Genomic DNA, 11562 nt, shown 5'->3' on the forward strand with positions numbered 1-11562 from the left:
ACGTTGTGCGTCCGTCCCAAGCCCATGTTCCGGTGGGGCACGCCTTGCCTCCGCTCCAAGCTCACGTTTTGGCAGAACACGGCCCGCAGCCGTCACTCCCGGTCCCTGCACCCGTGGTGGACGACGAGCAGTCGCCTGCCGTATCGGTCCCAGCGGCGCCTGATGAAGCGCCGCCGCTCCCGGTCCCGGTGCCTGCGATGGACGACGGTCCGCCGCCGAGTCACGCCTCAGCCTCGGCGACGCACGACGACCCACCATCGCACCCCGCTCTGGCCTCGGCAGCATCCGACGACCCGTCGCCACTGCTCGCCTTGGCTCCGGCAGCGCTCGACGACCCACGGCCGCTCCTGGTTTCTGCCTCGGCGGTGGACGGCGACCCACCGCCGCTCCACATTCTTGTCTCGGCAGGGGTCGACGACCAGCCGCCGCTCCCGGTTCCGGTGCCCGCGATGGACGACGGTCCGCCGCCGCGTCACGCCTCAGTCTCGGCGACGCACGAGGACCCACCACCGCGCCCCGCTCTGGCCGCGGCAGCATCCGACGACCCGTCGCCACTGCTCGCCTTGGCCCCGGCGGCGCTCGACGGCCCGCGGCCGCTCTTGGTTCCTGCCTCGGCGGTGGACGACGACCCACCGCCGCTCCATGTTCTTGTCTCGGCAGGGATCGACGACCAGCCGTCGCTCCGCGTTCCTGTGTCGGCGGGGTTCAACGATGGGCCGCCGCCCCACGTTCCGGTCTCGGCGGTGTTCGACGACCAGCCGCCGCTCCACGTTCCTGACGCGGCGGGGTTCGACGACCAGCCGTCGCTCCACGTTCCGGTCTCGGCGACGCTCGACGACCAGCCGCCGCTCCACGCTCCCGCCTCGGCGGGGCTCGACGACCAGCCGCCGCTCCACGTTCCTGTCTCGACGACGCTCGACGACCAGCCGCCGCTCCACGTTCCTGACTCGGCGGGGTTCGACGACCAGCCGCCGCTCCACGTTCCTGACTCGGCGGGGCTCGACGACCAGCCGCCGCTCCGCGTTCCTGTCTCGGCGGGGCTCGACGACCAGCCGCCGCTCCACGTTCCTGACTCGGCGGGGCTCGACGACCAGCCGCCGCTCCGCGTTCCTGACTCGGCGGGGCTCGACGACCAGCCGCCGCTCCGCGTTCCTGTCTCGGCGGGGCTCGACGACCAGCCGCCGCTCCGCGTTCCTGTCTCGGCGGGGCTCGACGACCAGCCGCCGCTCCACGTTCCTGTCTCGGCGGGGCTCGACAATCTGCCGCAGCTCCACGTTCCTGTCTCGGCAGGGTTCAACGACCAGCCGCCGCGCCACGTTCCTGACTCGGCGACGTTCCATGGCCTGCCGCCGCTCCTCGCCCCAGCTCCATCAGCGGACTTCATGTGGCGTTCGGGTCGTTCCGGACGTCCGCCTGAATGGCCCCAATGGGACGCACTGGCCTGGCCACCCTCACGGCCCCCTGAAGGGTCACGAAAAGACTCGCTGGTCTGGCCTCCCGGGAATCCGCCAGACCGGTCTCGATCACGGGTCGTTGACCCACCTCCCGACCCCTTCCGCCCACCCTCGTTCTTGGACATGGTTTTCCTTTTCTTTTCTTTTCCTTTTTTTTGGGACGTCTGGAATCCGTCCCTTGAGGGGGGGGTACTGTCATGATCCGCGTCAGGCATGACAGCCTTTTGTTATTGTTTTCATATGCATGCGGTTTTTGTTATTGTTTTTGTTGTTATTTTCTCCCCTCCTTCCTGCCATGTGCCTTTTCCTGTCTGTTTTGATCAGTTGAGCAGGGGCGTTTCCCCTCAGCACCTCGCCCTCACCAGCCACGCACCTGCTCCTCATCAACGATCACACACCTGCTCCCCATCTGCTCCCCTGATTACCGGACTACTTAAGCCTTCCATGCTCTCAACCCAGTGTCGGGTCATTGCCGAAAATCACGGACAGCCACGACCACCTTTGTTCACGTTCTGCTCCTTGTTCATGTTCATGCTCTGGTTCCCCTCTTCGTTCCCGTCTTTCAGTGTTGTTCCTCGCCCTGCCTCCCAGTCTGGTCACGTTAAGTTTGTCTTTTGTTATTTTTCACCCTGCCACATTGTTTGCCCTGGTTGTTTCAGTTAATAAATTCCCTTCACGTTCCTGACCTCTCTGCCTCCTCGCCTTTTGGGTCCACCTCCTCCTCGCCGACCGGCGAGTCCTGACAGTGCTTGTTCTTTTACTGCTCTGATTTTTCATTTTTTTGACAGGTAAGTCACACCCACATGGAACATCAGCTGATAAAGACGGGTCTCAAGACACCATCATGCGACACTCTGAAGAAGGCGAAAGACTCGCCGAAACATGTCAGGTAAAAAATTAACCTAAAACATAATTGTCTGCTTTTAATGAATCAGTCAAATATCAATAATAAGAAGACAAAATGAACCTAATACAAATAAATGAAGAGAGAGTGAAATTCATGTTATAACAAAAAAACCAAATTAAAAGCTCACATTCCGGCGGAGCACGTTGTGCGTCCGTCCCAAGCCCATGTTCCGGTGGGGCACGCCTTGCCTCCGCTCCAAGCTCACGTTTTGGCAGAACACGGCCCGCAGCCGTCACTCCCGGTCCCTGCACCCGTGGTGGACGACGAGCAGTCGCCTGCCGTATCGGTCCCAGCGGCGCCTGATGAAGCGCCGCCGCTCCCGGTCCCGGTGCCTGCGATGGACGACGGTCCGCCGCCGAGTCACGCCTCAGCCTCGGCGACGCACGACGACCCACCATCGCACCCCGCTCTGGCCTCGGCAGCATCCGACGACCCGTCGCCACTGCTCGCCTTGGCTCCGGCAGCGCTCGACGACCCACGGCCGCTCCTGGTTTCTGCCTCGGCGGTGGACGGCGACTCACCGCCGCTCCACATTCTTGTCTCGGCAGGGGTCGACGACCAGCCGCCGCTCCCGGTTCCGGTGCCCGCGATGGACGACGGTCCGCCGCCGCGTCACGCCTCAGTCTCGGCGACGCACGAGGACCCACCACCGCGCCCCGCTCTGGCCGCGGCAGCATCCGACGACCCGTCGCCACTGCTCGCCTTGGCCCCCATTGTGGGACTAATAAAGGACATCTTATCTTATCTTCTCTTATTATTATTATTATTATTATTAGGGCCTGAGCAGCGACCGCTGCGAAGTCCCTATTGTTTTTGTAGAAATTATTATTATTATTATTTTTCCGATTGTTCGATTGCGGATGACCCTGCCCTTCTCCCGGTCCATGATGTGGTTTTCCCTTTTGCAGTGGTCAGTGATTGCTGATTTGTAATGTTCATGTTGTGCTTGTCATGATCCGCGTCGGGCATGACAGCCTTTTGTTATTGTTTTCATATGCATGCGGTTTTTGTTATTGTTTTTGTTGTTATTTTCTCCCCTCCTTCCTGCCATGTGCCTTTTCCTGTCTGTTTTGATCAGCTGAGCAGGGGCGTTTCCCCTCATCACCTCGCCCTCACCAGCCACGCACCTGCTCCTCATCAACGATCACACACCTGCTCCCCATCTGCTCCCCTGATTACCGGACTACTTAAGCCTTCCATGCTCTCAACCCAGTGTCGGGTCATTGCCGAAAATCACGGACAGCCACGACCACCTTTGTTCACGTTCTGCTCCTTGTTCATGTTCATGCTCTGGTTCCCCTCTTCGTTCCCGTCTTTCAGTGTTGTTCCTCGCCCTGCCTCCCAGTCTGGTCACGTTAAGTTTGTCTTTTGTTATTTTTCACCCTGCCACATTGTTTGCCCTGGTTGTTTCAGTTAATAAATTCCCTTCATGTTTCTGACCTCTCTGCCTCCTCGCCTTTTGGGTCCACCTCCTCCTCGCCGACCGGCGAGTCCTGACAGAATGACCCGACCAAAGAAGGACCCAGCGAGAGGCTCATGACGCCGCCGGACGGACAACCCCCCTCAGCCTGCCGACCAACCCCGTGTCCTTCAAGTAGGTTCCATTTTCCGCTCGACGTCTGTTTCTCCCCTTTTGCCCCCCGATTACAGCACCGATTACCAGCCTGTCATACCCCCTCACCTGATCATAGATTCGGATTACGAGGACGATTTTGAGCACCAAGCCCTTTCACCCCCTCACGGTTCGAGTAAGTCCGGTCACGAGTTTGATTTTGAGCACCTTGCCCCTCACATTTTTTCCGATCCAGATCACGACTATGATTTTGAATATATTGCCACTCTCTTAGTCGCTCAGCGCAACGCGGAGTTATTTTTGAGCCGTCACCCTCCTCCCCCCGAGCCATTTGAGTTTTTCGCGACCACCTCCCACTCCCCCTCGCGCGCTTCACGTCCCAAATCCCGGAAGTCACGGTCACGTCGCGCACATCGTTCACCATCAGTTTCAGCACCGGATCACGCTCCCCTGGCTTCTCCTAGCTCGCGTTCACCAGCCCCCGCAGTCACGGTCCCTCAGGTCTCCCGTTTTCCTGATTCCCTATGGCGGCAGGCTGACAGGGATCAGGGTTCCCGGTTCGGCTGTGCCCGGATCGACTGCTGCACCCGGCCCGCTGTCGCCTCCACGCCTGCAGCAGTGACCAATGCAGCTCCCGCTGCACGGACCCCGCCGCCTCCATGCGAGCCGCAGCCTCCAGAGTCCCGTGCCGACTCCTCGAAGGCGGCCGAGCCCCGTTCCGGCTCCCCGCCAGCTGCTGAGCCCTGTCCCGGCTCCCCGCCAGCTGCTGAGCCCTGTCCCGGCTCCCCGCCAGCTGCTGAGCCCTGTCCCGGCTCCCCGCCAGCTGCTGAGCCCTGTCCCGGCTCCCCGCCAGCTGCTGAGCCCTGTCCCGGCTCCCCGCCAGCTGCTGAGCCCAGTCCCGGCTTCCCGCCAGCTGCTGAGCCCAGTCCCGGCTCCCCGCCAGCTGCTGAGCCCAGTCCCGGCTCCCCGCCAGCTGCTGAGCCCAGTCCCGGCTCCCCGCCAGCTGCTGAGCCCAGTCCCGGCTCCCCGCCAGCTGCTGAGCCCAGTCCCGGCTCCCCGCCAGCTGCTGAGCCGTGTCCCGGCTCCCCGTCAGCGGCCGAGCCCCGTCCCGGGGCCCCAATGGCGATCCCAGCTCCCGATCCAGCGGAGCACGCTGTGCGCCCGAACCAAGTTCACGTTCAGGCGGAGCACATCCTGCCCCCGACCCAAGTTCACGTTCACGCGGAGCCCGTCCGGCGTCCGTCCCTAGTTCACGTTCAGGCGGAGCACGCTGTGCGTCCGTCCCAAGCTCACGTTCAGGCGGAGCACGCTGTGCGTCCGTCCCAAGCTCACGTTCAGGCGGAGCACGTTGTGCGTCCGTCCCAAGTCCACGTTCAGGGGAAGCACACCCTGCTTCCGACCCAGGTTCACGTTCAGGAGGAGCACGCTGCGCGTCCGTCCCAAGCTCACATTCCGGCGGAGCACGTTGTGCGTCCGTCCCAAGCCCATGTTCCGGTGGGGCACGCCTTGCCTCCGCTCCAAGCTCACGTTTTGGCAGAACACGGCCCGCAGCCGTCACTCCCGGTCCCTGCACCCGTGGTGGACGACGAGCAGTCGCCTGCCGTATCGGTCCCAGCGGCGCCTGATGAAGCGCCGCCGCTCCCGGTCCCGGTGCCTGCGATGGACGACGGTCCGCCGCCGAGTCACGCCTCAGCCTCGGCGACGCACGACGACCCACCATCGCACCCCGCTCTGGCCTCGGCAGCATCCGACGACCCGTCGCCACTGCTCGCCTTGGCTCCGGCAGCGCTCGACGACCCACGGCCGCTCCTGGTTTCTGCCTCGGCGGTGGACGGCGACTCACCGCCGCTCCACATTCTTGTCTCGGCAGGGGTCGACGACCAGCCGCCGCTCCCGGTTCCGGTGCCCGCGATGGACGACGGTCCGCCGCCGCGTCACGCCTCAGTCTCGGCGACGCACGAGGACCCACCACCGCGCCCCGCTCTGGCCGCGGCAGCATCCGACGACCCGTCGCCACTGCTCGCCTTGGCCCCCATTGTGGGACTAATAAAGGACATCTTATCTTATCTTCTCTTATTATTATTATTATTATTAGGGCCTGAGCAGCGACCGCTGCGAAGTCCCTATTGTTTTTGTAGAAATTATTATTATTATTATTTTTCCGATTGTTCGATTGCATTTTTGACCCCCGAAACATGCACAAAAATTCACCAAACTTGGCAGTCTCATCGGGCATGGCGAAAAATGTGATATTTTAATGTCTAATATGAATAGGAAGTGAGTTATGAATTTTTGAAAGTCCGACTTTTGCCCTTTTTTGCATGTTTACAGGGGTCATTCTTTTGCACCCTGATCCTAAAGGCTTCATCTGATTGCCTTAAAATTCTGTCTGTAGCATCTTAAGACCTGGGACCAACACTGGGGCTAAAATTTTTTGTTTCCGAAATACTATATGACGGGGGCGGGGCTTCGAAGTTTTCACTTAAGATTTCCTTCGCCGCAATGGACAAAATGCTTAATAACTCTCTGCACATGCTGCTAAAAATCCAAAACTTCACATGTACATAAAGAGTCGGTACCTGAAAACATCTATATGTTTATATTCAGTTATACACCTTGCGCCAATCAATATCATTTTTTACATTTTGACGTACTGCACGGTGCCCTTTTAACGAATCCGATTGAAAATTGGCTAGAAAAGACTCAAGACATTGATCTTACTCTATCCCTATTTTTGTGACTTTCCTTCGAAGGGCGTGGCTATTACGGTGCCGCAGAGTCTGATTATTCTCCGTGGCAACAAAAGTTCCTGCAAAATGATTCAGATGATCCATCTTCTTGAACTTTTTCACATTTGAGGATATTCAGGCCCTGAAGACGGCTGCCAACTTATTTTTGATCGCAGTGGTAGCGCCACCAACTGGTTAAAACAAATACAAATTATTTTCGTTGATGTTTTTCTCCGGGCAGGTTAACAAAATCTACCTTATATTTGCTCGGATGAGTGTTTAGGACTTGAGGATGTCACAATACGAAAGTCTTTCGCCTTCTTCAGAGTGTCACATGATGGTGTCTTGTGGCCCGTCTTTATCAGCTGATGTTCCATGAGGGCGTGACTTACCTGTCACAAGAATGAAGGCAAGTCACGCCCCCCGCTGTCCGTTCACTCCGCCAAGATGCTGCTCCAGGTGGTAGAGAGGATGAAGGCTCCCTTGTCTCTGTTCATGGTTTTTATGCCTCGCTTGCAGATCTCAATGGCCTCTCTGATCCAGCGCTGTTGTTTGTTCTCTTCGGTGCGGATGACCCTGCCCTTCTCCCGGTCCATGATGTGGTTTTCCCTTTTGCAGTGGTTAGTGATTGCTGATTTGTAATGTTCATGTTGTGCTTGTTCTTTTACTGCTCTGATTTTTCATTTTTTTGACAGGTAAGTCACACCCTCATGGAACATCAGCTGATAAAGACGGGTCTCAAGACACCATCATGCGACACTCTGAAGAAGGCGAAAGACTCGCCGAAACATGTCAGGTAAAAAATTAACCTAAAACATAATTGTCTGCTTTTAATGAATCAGTCAAATATCAATAATAAGAAGACAAAATGAACCTAATACAAATAAATGAATGCTTAATAACGCCCCTGCACATGCTCCTAAAAATCCAAACCTTCACCTGTAAATAAAACGTCCCGACCTGAAGACATCTTAATGTTATTATTTTGTTATACACACAGCGCCGCCAAGTGGAATCAAAAATGTGTTTTTATTTTAATTTTCACGTACTGCACGGTGCCCTTTTGACGAATCCGACTGAAAATTAGTCAGAAAAGACTCAAGACAATGATCTTACTCTCTGCCGAATTTTGTGACGTTTTGGCAAAAGGCGTGGCTATTACGGTGCTGAAAAATCCGATTGTACTTTGTGGCAACAAAAGCTCCGGCAACATGACTCAGATGATCCTATCTTCTCGAAGTTGTACACATTTGAGGATACTTCAGCCCTGAAGACATCTACCAACTTATTTTTCATCGTAGTAGTAGCGCCACCAACTGGTAAAAGCTAATACAAGTTATTTTCTTGGATGTTTTTCTCCGTGCAACTCAACAAGGTCGCCCTCATATATGCTCGGATGACTGTTTCGGCCATGAGGATGTCACAATACGAAATTCATCCTTTTTCGTGAAAAGTTGTGGGAGTGGCATTGCACTGTTCGGCAATAAAACAACGCTGATTATGAGGTTCTAAATATGAACGACAACTCGTGAAACTTTACACACACATCAGGCAGAGCAAATTTATCAATATTTTATACGTTAGTTGTGCAGCTTTTTTGAAATGGCTCGCCATGGCCCTCGAGAAATGTTAAAAAAAGCAGCCCTGGTTGAGTGTTTCACCTTGCTTTTTGTAAATTTTATGGAGTACAGTGAACCCTCGGTTATCGCGGTTAATGGGGACAGAGACCACCCGCGAAAACTGAAAATCCGCGAAGTAGCGGCGCACCTTCAAAAATGCTTAAAAAAAAATACAATATATATAATAAATATATATATATATATATATATATATATATATATATATATATATATATATATATATATAGACAGAGAGAGAGAGTGAAATTCATGTTATAACAAAAAAACCAAATTATTATTAAAACGTATTATTTTTTTATTCCCCAGCCATTCTTTTTGTATTTATTTAATTACTCCGACTTTTACCTGCTGGTACGCCGTCCGGTGTGCCCTGTGAAATGAAAGGTGGCATTCTTTATTTATTTATTTATTTATTCATTTATTCATTCATAACTGACAGCTTCGCGCTCCGTTCGTGCCCGGGCGGAAGAGGTGTTCCAATTCGGCTTTACTGTGACACACGCCCGCCCTCCTGCCCCGGAGCTTCCATTCGGTTAAACTTAGGGGCCGCTTGGCACCGCCCGTGCCCGGGGAAGGTGCTCCTCTTTGGCTTACTGTGACGCGAGCATGCCCGCCTCCTCCGGAGCTTCCATTCGGTTAAACTTAGGGGCCGCTTGGAACCGCCCGTGCCCGGGGAAGGTGCTCCTCTTTGGCTTACTGTGACGCGAGCATGCCCTCCTCCTCCGGAGCTTCCATTCGGTTAAACTTAGGGGCCGCTTGGCACCGCCCGTGCCCGGGGAAGGTGCTCCTCTACGGCTTAACTGCCACGCACGCCGGCCGGAGCTCTGGTACGGTCCGAACCGCGCGAAACGTCGCCACCGATCGTGTCCGGGGGAACGTGCTCTTCTTCGTCCACTCTCCTCTTCGCCCACGCTCTTCTTCGGCGCACGCCGGCCGTCTAACCGCTCCAGCGCCCGTCGTGCCGCTCGGCGAAACTACAATGCCCCCGAATATTTTTTATACCCGCGAAGCACTGAACCCGCGAAAGGTGAACCGCGAAGTAGCGAGGGTTCACCGTATGTATAAGACCAAGACCTACAAAAAAGTCTCTTGGAGCAATGAGCTAGGTTTTACAGGAAGTCGGCCATTTTGAATTTACTTAAAAGGGGCGGGTCACCACAATGGACTTTGTGTAGAAATTATTATTGGGGCCCGAGCCGCGACCGCGGCGAGGTCCCTATTGTTTATGTAGAAATTATTATTAGGGCCCGAGCAGCGACCGCTACGAGGTCCCCATTGTTTTTGTGGAAATTATTATTATTTTTATTATTATTATTATTAGGGCCCGAGCAGTGACCGCTGCGAGGTCCCTATTGTTTTTCTAGAAATTGTTATTAGGGCCCAAGCTGCGACGGCTGCGAGGTCCCTACTGTTTTTGTAGAAAATATTATTACTTTTATTATTATTATTATTATTATTATTATTAGGGCCTGAGCAGCGACCGCTGCGAAGTCCCTATTGTTTTTGTAGAAATTATTATTATTATTATTTTTCCGATTGTTCGATTGCATTTTTGTCCCCCGAAACATGCACAAAAATTCACCAAACTTGGCAGTCTCATCGGGCATGGCGAAAAATTTGATATTTTAACGTCTAATATGAACAGGAAGTGAGTTATGAATTTTTGAAAGTCCGACTTTTGCCCTTTTTTGCATGTTTACAGGGGTCATTCTTTTGCACCCTGATCCTAAAGGCTTCATCTGATTGCCTTAAAATTCTGTCTGTAGCATCTTAAGACCTGGGACAAACACTGGGACTAAAATTTTTTGTTTCCGAAATACTATATGACGGGGGCGGGGCTTCGAAGTTTTCACTTAAGATTTCCTTCGCCGCAATGGACAAAATGCTTAATAACTCTCTTGCACATGCTGCTAAAAATCCAAAACTTCACATGTACATAAAGAGTCGGTACCTGAAGACATCTATATGTTTATATTCAGTTATACACCTTGCGCCAATCAATATCATTTTTTACATTTTGACGTACTGCACGGTGCCCTTTTAACGAATCCGATTGAAAATTGGCTAGAAAAGACTCAAGACATTGATCTTACTCTATCCCTATTTTTGTGACTTTCCTTCGAAGGGCGTGGCTATTACGGTGCCGCAGAGTCTGATTATTCTCCGTGGCAACAAAAGTTCCTGCAAAATGATTCAGATGATCCATCTTCTCGAAATTTTTCACATTTGAGGATATTCAGGCCCTGAAGACGGCTGCCAACTTATTTTTGATCGCAGTGGTAGCGCCACCAACTGGTTAAAACAAATACAAATTATTTTCGTTGATGTTTTTCTCCGGGCAGGTTAACAAAATCTACCTTATATTTGCTCGGATGAGTGTTTAGGCCTTGAGGATGTCACAATACGAAAGTCTTTCGCCTTCTTCAGAGTGTCACATGATGGTGTCTTGTGGCCCGTCTTTATCAGCTGATGTTCCATGAGGGCGTGACTTACCTGTCACAAGAATGAAGGCAAGTCACGCCCCCCGCTGTCCGTTAACTCCGCCAAGATGCTGCTCCAGGTGGTAGAGAGGATGAAGGCTCCCTTGTCTCTGTTCATGGTTTTTATGCCTCGCTTGCAGATCTCAATGGCCTCTCTGATCCAGCGCTGTTGTTTGTTCTCTTCGGTGCCGATGACCCTGCCCTTCTCCCGGTCCATGATGTGGTTTTCCCTTTTGCAGTGGTCAGTGATTGCTGATTTGTAATGTTCATGTTGTGCTTGTTCTTTTACTGCTCTGATTTTTCATTTTTTTGACAGGTAAGTCACACCCTCATGGAACATCAGCTGATAAAGACGGGTCTCAAGACACCATCATGCGACACTCTGAAGAAGGCGAAAGACTCGCCGAAACATGTCAGGTAAAAAATTTTACCGAAAACATAATTGTCTGCTTTTAATGAATCAGTCAAATATCAATAATAAGAAGACAAAATGAACCTAATACAAATAAATGAATGCTTAATAACTCCCCTGCACATGCTCCTAAAAATCCAAACATTCACCTGTAAATAAAATGTCCCGACCTGAAGACATCTTAATGTTATTATTTTGTTATACACACAGCGCCGCCAAGTGGAATCAAAAATTTGTTTTTATTTTAATTTTCACGTACTGCACGGTGCCCTTTTGACGAATCCGACTGAAAATTAGTCAGAAAAGACTCAAGACAATGATCTTACTCTCTGCCGAGTTTTGTGACGTTTTGGCAAAAGGCGTGGCA

At 53.1% G+C, this 11562-nt stretch overlaps 1 long non-coding RNA gene across 1 annotated transcript; it reads left to right on the forward strand.

Moving 5' to 3' along the window:
* The first annotated feature begins 3472 nt into the window (after positions 1-3472).
* On the forward strand, positions 3473-6000 carry LOC148316021 (uncharacterized). Its single transcript, XR_015840422.1, has 2 exons — positions 3473-3955; positions 5805-6000. It is a non-coding gene; the product is annotated as an uncharacterized LOC148316021 (long non-coding RNA).
* Positions 6001-11562: the final 5562 nt, after the last annotated feature.

The sequence above is a fragment of the Idiotropiscis lumnitzeri genome, unplaced genomic scaffold (assembly GCF_059441095.1).
Source record: "Idiotropiscis lumnitzeri isolate Australia: NSW breed Sydney's pygmy pipehorse unplaced genomic scaffold, RoL_Ilum_1.0 HiC_scaffold_25, whole genome shotgun sequence".
NCBI lineage: Eukaryota > Metazoa > Chordata > Actinopteri > Syngnathiformes > Syngnathidae > Idiotropiscis > Idiotropiscis lumnitzeri.